Genomic DNA, 16071 nt, shown 5'->3' with positions numbered 1-16071 from the left:
CGCGACCCCCCCCCCCCCCCCCCACCGCGGCCACATGCATCCGCCCGCCAGCACGAGTGCCCCCCCGTCCCGTCACGCGCGGAATCGGACCGAGCAGAACAGAACGGAACGGAACCGGAACCAGGAACCAGGCGTAAACGTCGCTCGCGCGGACGTGCCGCCCGGCTCCGCCTCTCGCCGGGCCGCCGCCGCCGCCTGAGAGCGAGAGGCGGCGCGCGCGGCCGTCCAGGCCGCTGGCGCTTTCCGGGGGGTGGGGGCGGGGCGGGGTGGTGCTCACGTGGGGGCGGTCCTGGCCGCCGGTCGCGATCGGCCACCAACCCGCGCGGGCTCCGCCTTCCCCGGGCCGGAATTCCCGTGGTGGGCAACGGAATTTCGGGGGCGGCGCGCGGTGGTGCCACACAAGCCAACGGGGTTTAAATGCCCCGCCCGGGCGCGCGAAGTGGCCCGTTCCCTCCCAACAGCTGGAAGTATTACTAGTAGTTGCTTCGCGTCCAGACAAACGGGAAATTCTGCGTTTGGTTCTTCTGTGCCAAGGCCTCCTGTGCGCCAATTTGTGTATTCTGGTGGCTGGTGCCTTTTTTTTAAAAAAAAAACAATGGCCTCGGATTACTTGCTGCCTTTGCCGTTGTCCATTTTATGATGGTGTAAATTTGTACTACTACTGATTAGCTAGCCTCTTTTCAAAAGAAAACTGATTAGCTAGCTCGGCTTCGTGATATTGAACATTCTAATCACGTGTGCGTACGTTACAACCGATGCAATCATCTCCCTGATCAAACTGAAAATCTCCAGAGCCACGGTTAGTATTAAACAAGGAGTTCGATTATTGCGGCGCAAAAGGAACCGAAGGCAAGGGGATTGATCGGAAGCTCATATACTAGTTTATTCTCACGTCTCTAGTGGAGAGCTCGGCGCCGCCCGGATAAATCTTTCAGTTCGCTGCACCGCCCACCGGCGGCCGCGCCTAACTGCTGCTCCGCCGAACAGTTGGAGCTGCGCGCATCATTCCCCTCCGTGCAGCGTTAGTTGGCGAGAAAAGCCAACGAAACAACCACACAGATATTCTTCTTTACTCCACTGTTCATGATTCCAGTTCTGGCTCCATACATGCATTGCATGTACTTCAGAAAAGCAAAGCCCCCGGCCCGCAGAATGATCGACGCGTTGCATGATTAACAATCGCATGTACTAGTACTTGATTAAACAATCTGTTAACTACGGCATCTTCTTTGTTAACTAGTATACAAAGATCTTTTTGGGCGACCATTTTTAAATCGTACCGATCGTGCATTATCATACTGTCATCGCCGGCCCTCCCTTTTTTGCGCGAGTGGAGCGGCGCCTTTGGAACCCCCCGGTCAGAAGAGACAAACAATCATGGGCTAAGAATGGGCGCAATCGATTACGCGCACGCAACAGGACAGAGAGAGCCCACATTTCGGCCGATCTCTTTACCTTTTCTTTTTTTCCTCCACTTTGTGCATTTGGAACTTTTCACTATCATAATGCCATAATTAGGTCCTACTATGTTCCCACTAAAGCATACTACTCCTAAATAATACACTAGCAGGGTACTACCTCGCTCCTCCAGAAAGAAGTGTACCACAACACGAGCAGGGTAGCGAGCTAGGTTAGCCTCGCGAGGCAGGGGGGAAGGAGAGCAGCCATAGGCCCCCAGCTTTTGGTGACAGTGTACCACCACCGCTAAGCACGTCCACCTCGCTCACCCATCAACGGGCAGCAACACTAGCTCCAAGCAGATGAGCAGTGCAATCCGGGTAGCGGATCAGAATCAAATCGCACGAGGGCCAGGCCCGGAGGCCCATCCGGCAACCAAACCCCACGCATATTTTTAGGCAGCCGCTACATACGAGTGATTGGCACTTGACGGAACGTCCGACGCATGCCCGGGGCCTTCCTCGCTGGTCGCGGTCGTCGCGCACAGGTGGGACGCAGCCATCCGCGCGTCGCCGTCGAGGGCGCACGCGGCCCCCGACGGAAAGCGCCGTTGCCGCTGCATCCCGGCGCAGCCGTCGCCGTCGCGTGCATGCGGCTGCAGGACACCAGCGGCCGGCGCCAGTCAAGGCCACTGCTCGCCGCGACGGCCTGCCCCCCACGTCTCTGCTTATTGGAGTACTCCGTAGTACGTACGCGCTGCCGCGATCGACCCGTGGCCAGCCGCGGCCCGTTGGACGGACCCGGGCGGACGGACGCGCGGCCGACAGCGAGAGGGTGACCGGACGGACGGGACGGACGGCGGGTACGCCACCGTGCCGGCCGCGCGCGAGCGTCCAGACTCCAGACGCGCGCTATACGTGATGAGGACGACGATGCTTTGGGGGCCGCCCTCGGATGCCCGCCGCGAGCACGCGCGCGTCCCCAGCGAGCTGATGAGCGACGGCGCCATCAACGCGCTAGCTGTGCGTGCCCGTGCGCGCGGCGCGGGTGTGGTTACCCCGTCCCTCTCGCGGCTCGTACGACGAGGCCGTGGGCGAAGAAGAGAAAACATGGGAGGCGGGCGGCAGGGATGGGGATGCCTGGGGCCGGCCGTTTGTCTTGTTTGCCTGTTCGCCGAGGAACCGTGTGGGGGCTACTCCCTGATGGAGCGTTTCAGATCATCTGTGCGCAACGAATGACAGACGAACTTGTTGCAGAGCAACTCCAAAGGACTTCTATTTAGATGATTGAATCCACATTTTAATTATTTTGCTCAAATTTCCATCTCTAGCAGGGCTCTTACTTGGGTGACTAAAATGAGAGGACGACTAAATTTGCTCTCTCACCCCCTCAATTTGGTCACCCTCTACTTAGGCTACCAAAAGGTAGAGCCCATCATTTTTTTGTTTTTCTCTTCTTTTTCCTCTCTCTCTACCAAAATATAGAAGTCTATTTAGTCGGTTCTGTTGGAGTAGAGAATACATTTTTAGTGACTAAATTTGAAAAATGAGTGACTAAACAAATTTAATCACTCCACAGGAGTTGCTCTTGTTATTATGCTAAGCACAGGCACCCGCTGATGGTCTGATGCATGCAGACAGAGACGGCCGGCCCTCCTCCTCCTCCTCCCGTTCCAATCAATTGTGGGGTACCGAGATGGTCGATGGGATTGGATTGGATTGGATCGTTGGATGAACGGCGAGTTCTGTGTTGTTATGGGTACTTGCACTTGTGCGCGGCGCACCAGGTCAGCACTAGCCTTCAATTCCTGCCCGTGATCACAGTTTCCCTCCTGCATGCCCAGGCGTGGCCTGGCCATTCCGTGGCACAGTCTGTCTCTGTGGATCACGGTACAGCAGCCTGCAGCCGAAGCACAGAGGTAGGCAGGCAGCCAGGCACTGAAGGTGACTGCTGCACCTGCGTCACCTGCAGTGAGTGCTAGGCCTGCTGGTTGAATCTATTGTCGTTACGAAGAGCAGTCCACAGTGCACGGAACGGAGCCTAGATAGCTACCTCCTACACCAGCACCGGCGACACTAGTAGAGATAAAACGAAACAAAAACTTGCTGCGACGCCCACGCCCCTACCGATCTGAACAACTACTCACGTGTGACGCGTATAAAAAATACCCGTGCTGTCCTCCATGCCTCCGCCAACCCTGGCGGCCTGGCCTCCTCCTAGTCCTGTCAAACAGCAACGATGGAGAAGTCCATTGGAGACCTCGCGATGGATGGAGATGGATCATATGGATGGGTCCTTCTCCTTGCTGCGATTCCCGGACGGCAACGCCGGGAATTGAAAGCGGCAGCACATGGGGGAGAGGCCGAGAGGAGACCGGACACGGGGGAATTGAAAAAGCCCACCTCAGCCAGCAGCCCAGGTAACGCCTAGACTGCGCGTTCCCGGCCCCTCACCTGGCCAGGGCTGGATCCAATCCGCCCGCGCTGTCACGTGACCTGTCTCGGCCTCTCGGCGACCTCAACCGTGCGCCACCGCTCGCTCCGCCGCGCTAGCCTACCGCCAACTTGCGCGCGCGCCCAGCCCCGGCTCGATGGACGATGGCTTCTTCGATCCCAGGCCTCGTCCGCCAACTTGCGGGCACCGACTTGGATCGGCGATCCGCCACGTCCGCCGGCCCGTGCATGCATCCATGGCTTCAGGCCTGGCTTCTTCCCAGTGTCCGAGACCGCGTTCCGGCTTGTTAAACCTCGCCTGGCAAGCAGCAGGCGCAGTAGGATATTGTTTCGTCACGTGACGCGCCCATTGGGGCTGTCTGGCCGATGCCATGCGTGCGGCGTACAGCTCCTGCTCGTGCTCCGGGGCGTGTCTCCTTGCGATAGGCCTGCAGCATGCCAGTCTCAACGCATCTGTGCATGTATAGTACTACTCCGGAGTAGACCAGTAGCGCAGCCGGCACATGCGGACGGGGTAGGTATATATACGAGTTCTTTTGCAGACAACATTTTGAATCTGCGTGCCGGCCGGCCGGTGTGTTTGGTCCTGATTCCTGACGAGTCGATCGATCGGCCTGCGAGCGAGGGCTGCTCGTACTCGGCCTGCTCTCCGGCGCCGCATGCACGTGCATGCATGACGGGGGTTCTGTGTCGGTTGCAGCGCTGACATGGGATCGGAATCGGGTCGATCGGAAGGGGACGTGAGACATGCGAGATAAACAAACATTGGGGAGGCCGGCTGAGATCACTTCAGGGGAGCTGCACCTGCACGTTTTGCTTGCCTGGCTGCCGGCTGCCGCATGTACTACGCTGCTATTCCGTGGAGGGGTGCACGCATGATGCCCGTACAGGAGCGAGGAAACGATGATAGTACGCGGCTAGTACCTAGCAGGTGGATTCCAAGCCCCCCAACTGTGCCTCCTCCGTCGGTAAGCAGCTCGACCGTACCATACCCTAACCCTCATCGATCCGAGAAAAACTCAGATTTATCATCATCCGATCATCGATCGATGGCGTGTAGATAAGGCTAGCTCTCGCCTGGTGCTATACTTTACTTTCATGCCGAGAGCCAGCTACGCTCTCTGCCGTCCCTGCTGCACGCCTATCGGCACGGAAAAAGGCAGCATGCCTGTTCCGCGCGCGGGAGTTGTCGCGGAGTTACTTTGTGTGCCTATCGCGGTCGGGTGTGGGCATACGTATCCGTATGACCGTATCCATTCCCTCGTCCCGTAGTGGATCTCTAGCCAGCCACCGAGATAGCACGTGTCGGGACCAAGGTTTTTTTATCCGACCGATTCAACCGAACCGCCGGCCTCCGGTTCCGGCTAACCGGACCGGTTGGACCGGTTACCGGTTCCGGCCGGCCAAATTCAAAACCAAATTCAAACGTTCCCGTTGTAACGGTTAGTACCGGTTAGCCGGCCGGTTTGTTGGTAAAACCGGACCGGTTGCACCGGTTACCGGCCTTTGAACAAAATAAACCGACAGTTTTAAATTGGTTCCGTGGTGTGAAATAAAAGGAAATTTTGGTATGAACTATGCACATATTAATGTAAAATACCACACCAAAGTAACAATTTATAATTATGCAGAGATATACAATATTAATGCGCGTGCATACAAATACCATAGTCCTAATCGTGCCTACAAATACAGTAATCACTGATACACATTAATAATAGTTCAACGTAAGAATGGGAAGACCCCCATTCTGGACGCCATTTGGTATTCGGCGATGGACATCACATTCAAACCTCGCACTCTAAGCAGTTCAGCCTTGTAGTCTTGCCAAGATTGCCCTTTCCATGCCGATGTTGTCTCCCATTCCTGAACTAACATAGTGTAAAAATGGGGGTCTTCCCATTCGTACACCCATCTCGTCTGTGGCTCCATGCTGATGTCAGGTATGGGATAGTGAAAAGAGTGCCTGGAATCGCTATAGGAGAAAGAAGAGTATTGTGGAGTATCGTTGTCCGTCGGTCCAACCGTTCTCCTCGGCGATTCCGGTGCTCCATGATCGGGGTGCTGTGTAGCATGTGTGAACTGAGTCTCCCCTGCAATTAACCATATATAATAATTAGTACTCATAATCAGAAACAGGTGTGCATATATAGGTGCAATGTATACCTGTGAAACGAATGGGAATACCACCACCACTACCACCACCACCACCACCAGCAGCAGCATCTGCACCGTCACTACCGTCACCATCACCAGCGGAGCTGCTATCCCCAGTCTCTTGATACGGTGGACTACGCTCACCATCACCATCATCTGTGGACGTGTCGCTGTTCACTGATTTTGCTGTTGCTTTTCCTTTTTGTTTTTGACGCTTCGAGTCACCCTTTGTATGCCCCCTTTGGAATTTCCTCTTCCCTAGGTGAGTGTCACCCACATGTCTACGTGCCCAATCGCTGATGCAAGCATCCCCCGTAGTGTCACATAGATCTGAGAGGTTTATTTGATCCCTGACAATATGAGACGGGAGAGGGACGTCTCTGTCATCATCATCCTCGTCCAGAACTGGAGCGCGGTTAGATCGACCATATTCCATCCATTCCCGCACCGGATTATTTTCATCATAAAATGAAAGATGGGCCAGCTGGTCGATAAAATCACCTTCTTCACGTATCGGTGGGCCGGAGACCTCCTCTAGTCGCAGACGAAGGTTGTAGTTGACATAGACCAGCTTGTTAAGTTTCTTGTGCGACAATCGATTGCGAATTTTTGTATGCAGCAAGGCAAAAGTACTCCAGTTGCGCTCGCATCCACTGGACGAACAACATTGTGAAACAAGCCGCATGGCAAGATACTGCAGCTTTGGAGTGCTTGATCCGAACATCATCCACCAGGACGCTGTATGTGCAACCAAGTATGTAAGCAATATATTCAAATATAGAGAAAACAACAATATGTTACGGAGTAACTCTTACATGGGGATGTCTTTGGATCTATCGCCATTCTCATTGCCATTTCACTGCCAAACTCGCCAACCTTCTGCCGAAACACCTCAAGCTCCTGCAATGCCTGCACGGCGCTCTGGACATCCGTCATGCGCTCAAATGTATCCTTGAGTCCACGGAACATTTCTTGAGTTGGTTCCATCGTGTATGAATACCTCGGATTTAGGACAGTGGCTGCAAAATATAAATCACTTCAAATAAGCATAAGTTTCATAGAGTTCCAAAATAGATGACTCGTATAGTCTTACCTGGACCCACATACGTGCCTATGAAAAGGTCACGCATCCTATCGTCCATAACCTTAAGATACTCGTCCCGAGTGGAAACATTATTTCCAAAGAAAGATTGCAGCTCCTGTCTCGTATTCTGGTACGACATCACGACTTCGCACATGTTGGGCCGCTTGTCCTGATCAGCGAAGCGAAGGAACTTGTATATTGCTTGAACTGTGTCGATGACATATTTCAATCCGTCCCACCACTCCAAATTTGAAAACCCGGAATGAGCAAATCGACCATCTTCGGCATCTGCCCATTTGCTTTGTAAAAACTCAATAGATGCCATCCACTGCATGAAACGATCACGTTTCCGATAGATGCTCTCTAAGAACATGTAATTGGTTCCAAATCGAGTGGCATTCCACTTGACCAACTCACCACCGATTGCGTTCCTCATCATTGTATTCAACTGACCATGATTGTGTAACCAATTAGAAATTCGCTTGCATTGCTTGATCGTACCAGAATGTTCGGGCCTTCGAGCTATATCCTTCAACATCAAATTGACGGTGTGTGCTAGACAAGGTGTCCAAAGAATGTGTTCATACACCTCTCCTAGTGCCTTGCAAGCTTTCTTGTAATTCGAGCCATTATCGGTGACTATATGCACGACATTCTCCGGTCCAATCTCGTCCACCACCTTTCGAATCTCCTGTCAAAATAGGTAGGATTTTTTAGTAAGTTTCAAAATATACTCAAAGTGAATGGGACATGTTTAGGGCATACCCTAAGCAAATATGTGCTATCTTGAGTTCTTCCACTCGCATCAATAGACTTGTGGAACCACATGACTCCATTGCAGTATATCAAAAAGTTGATGACACTCATCATCGTCGGCCCAGTCCATGAATCACACATCAACGTGACGCCAAATAAGGGCCAGTCTTTCCGAAACTTTACGTACCTCGTCTTCAAGTCTTGCTCGTTCTGATCAAGGTACTTGCCATCAATATCCCGTCCAGTTGGTGATGCGATACCTTCACCTGCAAATATATGAAAATCATGAGATACAGAAATGTAAGCTCATAGGTGTCATACGAATGAAAGAAAACATACCCCACTTCTGTGTCTCCCTGACCGCGCTGACAAAGTAAGGATTGTCAGCCTGTCTTCTAGGTACTCCCGCAAAATGGAAAAACTTTGACCAAGCTTTACCAATAGCTTCCTTTGCATTCCTACCCTTCTGCGTCCAGGAGCCTGTATCAATTCTTTGTTGGGTCATTCCTCTTCTCCCACCGGATGCCACGTTATAATCCTCCACCGCAGGACTCTCCCTCTGCGAAGTTGCCCTACGCAACATCCTCTGCAAAGGATTCCCCCTCGTCGAACCACTATCCCCTCCATGCTCGTATACACCTCCTCTCTGTTCCACCCCCCGTCGGTACACTGCTTCCGCTCTCGATTGGTCCAAGGCACGCTGCAGCTGAGTCTCCTCATCTTCTTCTTCACCGGGATAGTTTCCCTCCGCTGCAGCCTTCTCCCGTCTCAACCTCTCTCGAGCCCATTCAGCAGTTGCCTTCCTAGCCTTCTCAATGTCACGCTGAAAATACTCCCGCACATCTGGTGGCACATTCCTGCAATGGACCACCTCCGCCCCACGGTGAGCCAAATGTTGTTTCAATCTAGTCGCACCACCTCCTGCTTTCTGCGTATTACAATACTTGCACCGCCATCCGGGATAAAAATTTTCACCATGTTCCCATACAATATCTTTATCTCTACCTGACATTGTCTATCTGCATAAATGGACAACAAAGACATATCAATCACATAAATCCTAAATCAACCTAAATCCTAAAAACATATATGCACCTTAATATTCAATTCTACCTGAATCCTAAATGAACCTAAATCCTTACGTCATACACTTAAATCTTACCTAAATCCTAACTACACCTAGATCATACATCTAAATCCTAAAACAAATCATCTAATACTTGCAAATCAACTCAAAGGGAAAAAAAACAAACGGCTTACCTACCTCCCAGGCCGGCTTACTGCCGATTCCGGCCGGCTTACCGCTGCGCCCGGCCGGTTAACCGGCGCGGCCGGTTAGATCCGGGCCGGGGCCGGCTAAACGGTTCTGCCGCCCGGCTAGCCGCGCTAACCGAGCGGTTGGCCGGCGGTCACCGGCGGTCGGGCTTCCTGGCGCCGCCTGGAGGGAGAGGGAGACGGAAATGGGGTGGGGGGCGCAGGTCTGAAGGTTCTGGGGGGTGTGGCGCCTTATGTGTCGGTGACGGGCCGGTGGGCCTTAATGGGCCGCCTATTTTTTTTTAAAATTCAAATGCCCCCAAAATATATCAAATGAATGAATATTTCAAAAATTTTGACACCATTACATTCCTCGCAACTTGAAGTATTTTTATGAATTTTTTGGGATTTTTTCATTTCCTGGAATTCAAATTTAAAATTTGAATTTTGCCCCGGTTTGAACCGCCCGGAACCGGAACCGGGCCGGACCGGTTAGACCGGTAACCGCGGTAACCGGTCCGGTTCCGAGCGGTTTTTTTAACCCTTCGGGACTCGCCGAATTCGATCCGATTCCTGTCGCGCTGAGTTGTCCTGTCAGCGACGACGTTACCGGCGTACAACCCGGCCGGGCTGACGCAGACACTTTTGCCGTATGACGTGCAGCTAATTTCAGATCATACCGTAGACGAGAAAGGAGCAAACGAAGACGTAAACCTTTCCGTGCCGGACAAGAGACACATTAACTTAGACCTTGTTTGGTTACCTTTCAAATTTCAAAATTTTACAAAATTTTCCGTCACATCGAATGTTTCAACGCATGCATGAAAAATATTAAATATATCTAAACAAAATAACTAATTACACAATTTGTCTATAATTTGCGAGACGAATTTTTTGAGCCTAATTAACCCATAACAAAATAATAATTACCAAATACAAACAAAAGTACTATAATATTTTATATCCAAAAATTTACACATCCAAACAGAACGTTAACCGGGAGGCGAACCGCAGGTTCGCCATATGCACTGGCAGGTGCTGCTAAGCTGCCACCCACAGCTAGCCGCACATGCGCCAGGCTCCTCCCCGAACCTTAAATCGAACGTCTGGTCAAATCCGGCAACAGCTCCCTCCATCTCCACAGCTGGCCGCTAGCCAGCACAACTTCACAAGGCTCCAATCGAAATCGAACAGAACCACCATCTGTGGCCAGATGTGATCGTCGCGCTCCATTCCGGTGTGCTACTCCACATTGATTTGTGACTCCATACGCATGCACAATATTAATATATATGCTGATACGACAATAATGCAACTGCTAGTACATGTAGCAGTACGTCGTCTCCGTGCCCTAATTAACAATCGTTTAGGATCCAAGATTCTTAATCGGAGAAGAAGAAGCTGCGCGTTTGCCACGGGGCTCACAGCTGGGCCTCCTCTCAAGTCTCACCGCACCGCCAGCCGACAAGGCAGCCCGGGCTCGCACGTGGGCTGGTGCTGGCGAGTGGCGACGCGTCCGGAACCACACGCACGTGCGACTGCGACTGCGACGGACGGAGCTCGCTGCTCGCCGGCTGGCTGGCCGGAGTCCAGACCGGGTGACGCCATGGACGCGCGCGCTGGGGACGGAGAGAATCGGTTGGAATCTCGCGACCTCGCGGCTGGTGCCGTGCCGTGCACCGCGCTGCACGCCGCACGCAGCGCGCGTGCCCTGCTGCTGCCCCTGCCGTCTCTGCCTCGGTGGGCACGAGCTGGCCGGCCTGGCATTGCCGGCCCGGGAGGTTGGCTAGAAAGATACCCCATGTATAGATTAATCCGCGCGCGGCCTCCCGCCTAGTGTCAACAAGTCCGGGGCTGGCCGTGGCCCGTGGCCACCCCCCCCCCCCCCCCCTCGTGCGCCGCGACTCATCTCAACAAATGCTCAATCATCGAGACGTCGCGCGCGAGGTGGACACAAGCGGGGCGTCGTGGTACGGGCGGATCACGGACACGAGCTAGAGTCCCAGCACGGTGCGCGGTGCGGGGAGACGCCGATGCTGATGCGGGTCAGGCGCGCGCCGTGCCGTGCCGGACGCGCACCTCGGCGCGCCCGCGGCACGACCTCGCAGGAAAACAGGCCGGCCGGCCCGGCCGGAAGGCAGGCAGGCCGGCCCGTTCGTACGGGAAGTGGCGTTAACTTGGTCTCGTACGGCGTCGTACCAGTGGTACTTTGTGGGCTTTGCACGGTGGGTCGGTGGCTTGACCCACCGATTAAAAAATAGGGATGTTGAGAAATGATATCATACATGTTGGTTGGGCTACTTGCCCAAACAGACATTATAGAGTCCGTTGGCGGCCTACAGAAAAAACCGCAGGCCCAGAATTCGGTTGTCGCCAGCAGCACTTGATTCCGGCCCAAAGACTACTCGCTCTTCTGGAATTTTAAATTTATACGGGCCAGGCGAGCGAACCGTAACTTTTTCCCACCGTTACAGATACGCAAAGTCTAATAGACGACCCGTCGCGCCAGCGACGGAGCGCGCGACCCCCGCAGCCCAGCAAGCCAACGCGACGGGCCCAGATAGCCTTGACGGAGGCAGTCCAGCGAGACCACAAACCGCCCGTTGGGCTGCAGACCGCCCCACGCTCCCCTTCGGTTTACCCCAACGGGCAACGGCTGCCTCCTGCGGCAGTGGGGAGAGGAGCCGTACGGGAGGCGATTCCCGGCTGCCGGCGAGGAGCGGCGGCAGTGCATCCCGTCGAGGAGCGGCGGCGGCGTCCCCCCGTCGAGGAGCGGCGGCGGCAGCCCCCCGTCGAGGAGCGGATCGGGAGATCGCTTACCCCCCGTGCCCGCTGCGGATTCAATGTGAGTCGCAATCCCCCATCCTCCTCCCCCCTCTCACCCTGCCCTCCTCCTCCGCCATGGTGCCGCAGCCATGGTGCCGCAGCCGAGCTGGAGTGCCGCCGCGGCCTCGTGGAGGGGCGGGAGCGGATCTACAGGGTATGCCGATTTGGGGCCACGGCATATCCTGCACTTCCGGCCAATACAAGGCAACTCTTATGTACTTACCGATAATTAGCATCAAATCTATTTTGCTTTTTGAGTGCTGCTCGTCCACCCTCCAGGCTCCAGCGACGGCAAGCGGCAGCATCTGGACTAGAACCCACGGGCTAGCTCAAGTAGCAAAACTGAACGTGAGGACGTCTATTGGTTTTGCATGGTTCCGTAGATGGTAATGGCAATGGCTGCATTTGTGCCGGTGATAAAATGACCAGTGACCACCACCGATTGAATTGCTTCTGTTATATCAGTTTTTAAACTAGCAATTGTTACTATATGGTGTAAAGTTTGCTAGGTTTCTGATTTGGAGAAACTGCTGGGGTCACCAGATCAAGTCCAAACTAATCCAAAAACTCTGCTCTGTCGTATGCTCAATTTAACATAATTTTTCATAATTTTGATCACATAACTCATTCTTGTGTTCTAGAGAGTGCTTTTCAATTCATCCTTATGGCGATCTAGTAGCCATGCCGGCTTGAGTCTCCTCTTGTTCATTGAGCAATTTTAGATATTAAGATATATATAACCATGCTTTTAGGTATTTACCCTTAGTTATTAAATTGCTTGGCAAATTTAATTTTTTTATCAAATTGTTTACTGTATCTTACCAAATTATATGTTGTAGGAGCAGCATGACTTTTAGTTTGTTTTGTATATTTTTACTCAAATAATGTTTTGTACTCGTTACTCAAATACTCTCTTGTTGGGTTGCCGGCTATAATGGATGTTATTTTTAGCGGATAGACCTATGCACAAAATCCACTCTCAGTGGCAAGCTTTTTGTTTTCCATGACTCTTAGTGTCAAGTTATGTGATTTTTTTGCACGCAAATAGCGTCTGAATTTAGCTATTAAGAACTGAATAATGTTCTCCTGGGGATTTTGATGCCTAATCATAGCGAATTTGGTGCCTAATCCTAGTGAATTTAATGCCTTAATCCACTTAGCGAACAACATCCCCTAATGAAAAAATGTTACAAGTTGTCTTATTCTTTTGCATATAAATAGTGTCAAGTTATATAATGCGGTAGCGTCAAGTTTGCAGAGTCGTGATATAGTGTTATATTAGGGTAAGGGTACCGTCAAAGGCTACAATATAAAGGGTCAACATAGATATATTTTTTTATCTACCGTTTTTCTGCACCACAAGCTATTTGTGTTATAGTGACATGTTTTTACTCTTTCTCTATGTCTGTTCAGCATGGCTCGGAAACTTTGGATCATCCTTCTCCATCGAGAAGGAATATAAAAGCATCTTCTAAATCAGATTTGGGAGTTGGTGCTGGTGGTGGTGGGAGAGGAGGGAGCTCACAGGCACAAGATGATAGTGATGATGCTCCCTCGCTAAAGAGTTTTTTTAGAAAAAAACTAGCTTTGAACAATAAAGTCTTTATTTTTTTTGCGTGCTTGTTTTAGACAACAAATAAGATGTGAAGTTTTTATGGTACACTAGTATCAACTTATATAATTTGTAATATCAAGTTAGTTATATGAGGTATCAAGTTATCTTCTATTTTCACTTGTAATTATTGGTAAGGCTGTATCAACTTAGAAAATTTTTTCTAATCTCAAGTTAAGTTATCTGAGGTATCAAGTTATTCTTTTTTTCTACATGTAGTTATGATACACCTTGGTTTGTGCTTTTTTTATACTGCAATTGAGATCTCGGAGTTACGGTACACCTGTATCAACTTAATCATTTTTTAATCTCAAATTAACTTTTCTGATATATAAGTTATTTCATATGTCATGTGTCAACTTATGTCAAATATGTCGCGTCTTTCTTTTTTATCACAACCTTTTCATTTTTATCACAATCTGCATGTCTTTTTTCTATCACTAATATATTCTGGTATTTTTTTTACAGCATGGCAAGAAAGAGAACTTAAAATGCCAGATCTGCTCCCTCTCTGTGGAGAAAGATGAGAGTAATGTCTGGGATGAAAGTTGAGGAAACTCAACAGACTCAACAAGATAGCAAAAATGCTCCCTCCCCGAGAAGGGTGACAAGGGCAAGTTGTCAAGAAAAATTCAATAAACGAAGATGCAGCAAACAAGTGTAGGACTATCAAGGTAAATCTGGAGATGCTACAAGCTCAACTTCTATAGTTGAAGGGGTCAAGGCGAGCGCTCAGAGATAAGAAAAATAGTGAAACACTCCCCTAAGGTTGACAAGATTTATCTTATGTGGACACATGATAATTTGCTATTTGTGTTTCTCATGTTTTTTTCACGATTTGTTTGCAAGTTTAGTAGCAACTTACAGTCATATATTATGTAAACTTGTGTGGTTATATTTGATAATTTATATAGTTCAATATACCAAACACAACTTTTTTTTAGATATTGTGCTATCAATCTACATTCATTCTGATATCAACTTGTATAGATTGTTCACTATCAATTTATGTATGCTCTGACTATCAACCTACATCCCTTCTGACTAACAATTTTATCGACCTACACATATTTATGACTATCAGTTTGTGTATTCACACTGACAAATTGTAGTAACAATTTTCTATGCCATTCATCTTTTTATATAAATTGATACATTATCTATACATAACTTGTTACTATATTTTTATGAGCATTAAGCAATAGAAGTTGTAACACTTTCTCTACATAAGTCAATACTAATAAGTTGATACAAAGTATCTATTTAATTTAAATTGCTATGTGTGTGTGCACATGAAGGACAAATTATTGTTTGTAAAATATAACACAAATTGTTACATAGGCTGTACATATGTTGTGATTACATATTCAACATAAATTGATAGTTGTATAAAATAGTCTCAAAATATACCAAATATGGATCTAGTTTTGTAGATCTCTTCGCAAAGAATACAATGGTACAAACGGATTTAAAATATGATGTGTGATGAGAGAGTTATGCTCATTTGAAGTTAATATGCCTATTTCGTAGTGATGACATCAGCAATGATGTCAGCCAAAAGCGATAGCTTCTCCTATGCTGCGCGGCTATTGAGAATCAACCGGGACCAACCATGCATGAGCTCACGTCAGCAGGAGAGAGGGAGGTGCGCTTGCGTATGCTTTTGGTTAGATGTGGGAGGACAGGATAGAATAGGATCGCGCAGTCGCATATAGCGCGACCAGTCGCGCCTTATCCCGATCCTTCACACGAATGTGGGCCTCTCTAGCTACATCTGTATGTGCTCATGTACACCTCGTATGTACCTGCTAGTCTATATGTTTCATCAGGAAAAAAATGAGTGTCAGCCTGTATAGATGGTCTAATCTTTATTACTAAAGCAAGTAAAGTTTCCATCCAAATTTTTGGTTTGACATGTTAGTTTGGTACGTTAGTTTGGTCCGCCTGTGTTATTGACAGGTGGGACTTAGTCCATCCCGTCGGACCAACCCCCTCCATTCACGACTCGATCACGTAGATCCTTATAAATTAACACACGGGCACTAGTATGTATCCGATACTTATACCAATTTTGTCTGTATCAACGCACGAGCATAATTGCCTAGTTTATCAAAAGAAAGGAAAGAGTTTTTTCAGATCCAAAATAGGAAAGGCCAATTTGGTTATTGAGCATATTCATCTAAGCAATAACATAGTTCTAAATTTGGCAAAGTATTATACTTCATTAGGCAATGCCATTGAACATATTCATCTAAGCATGTGTTCCATCTCTTGCCTGCTGCATGCAAGCTACCTGGTTTTGATCATCACCCGAATCATTCCAAAAGCGCAGGGTTGCTTGTCTAGCTTCCTTGTCTAATATGCACATATTATGATTTGAAAGATAAATATATCAAATTTGTATTTTTGGCATTTTGCCTAGCTGAAGAGCATATGTTTTCTTATATGAATGAGTGCTTATGCATTATCGATACCACCGGAATAACCTACTTTAATACTTATATTTTCTAACTCAGCTAGCACACTAGCCT

Source organism: Panicum virgatum, chromosome 5K, assembly GCF_016808335.1.
Source record: "Panicum virgatum strain AP13 chromosome 5K, P.virgatum_v5, whole genome shotgun sequence".
NCBI classification, from domain to species: Eukaryota; Viridiplantae; Streptophyta; class Magnoliopsida; order Poales; family Poaceae; genus Panicum; species Panicum virgatum.
The sequence above is the reverse complement of the archived record's forward strand: the minus strand, read 5'-3'. Positions refer to the sequence as shown.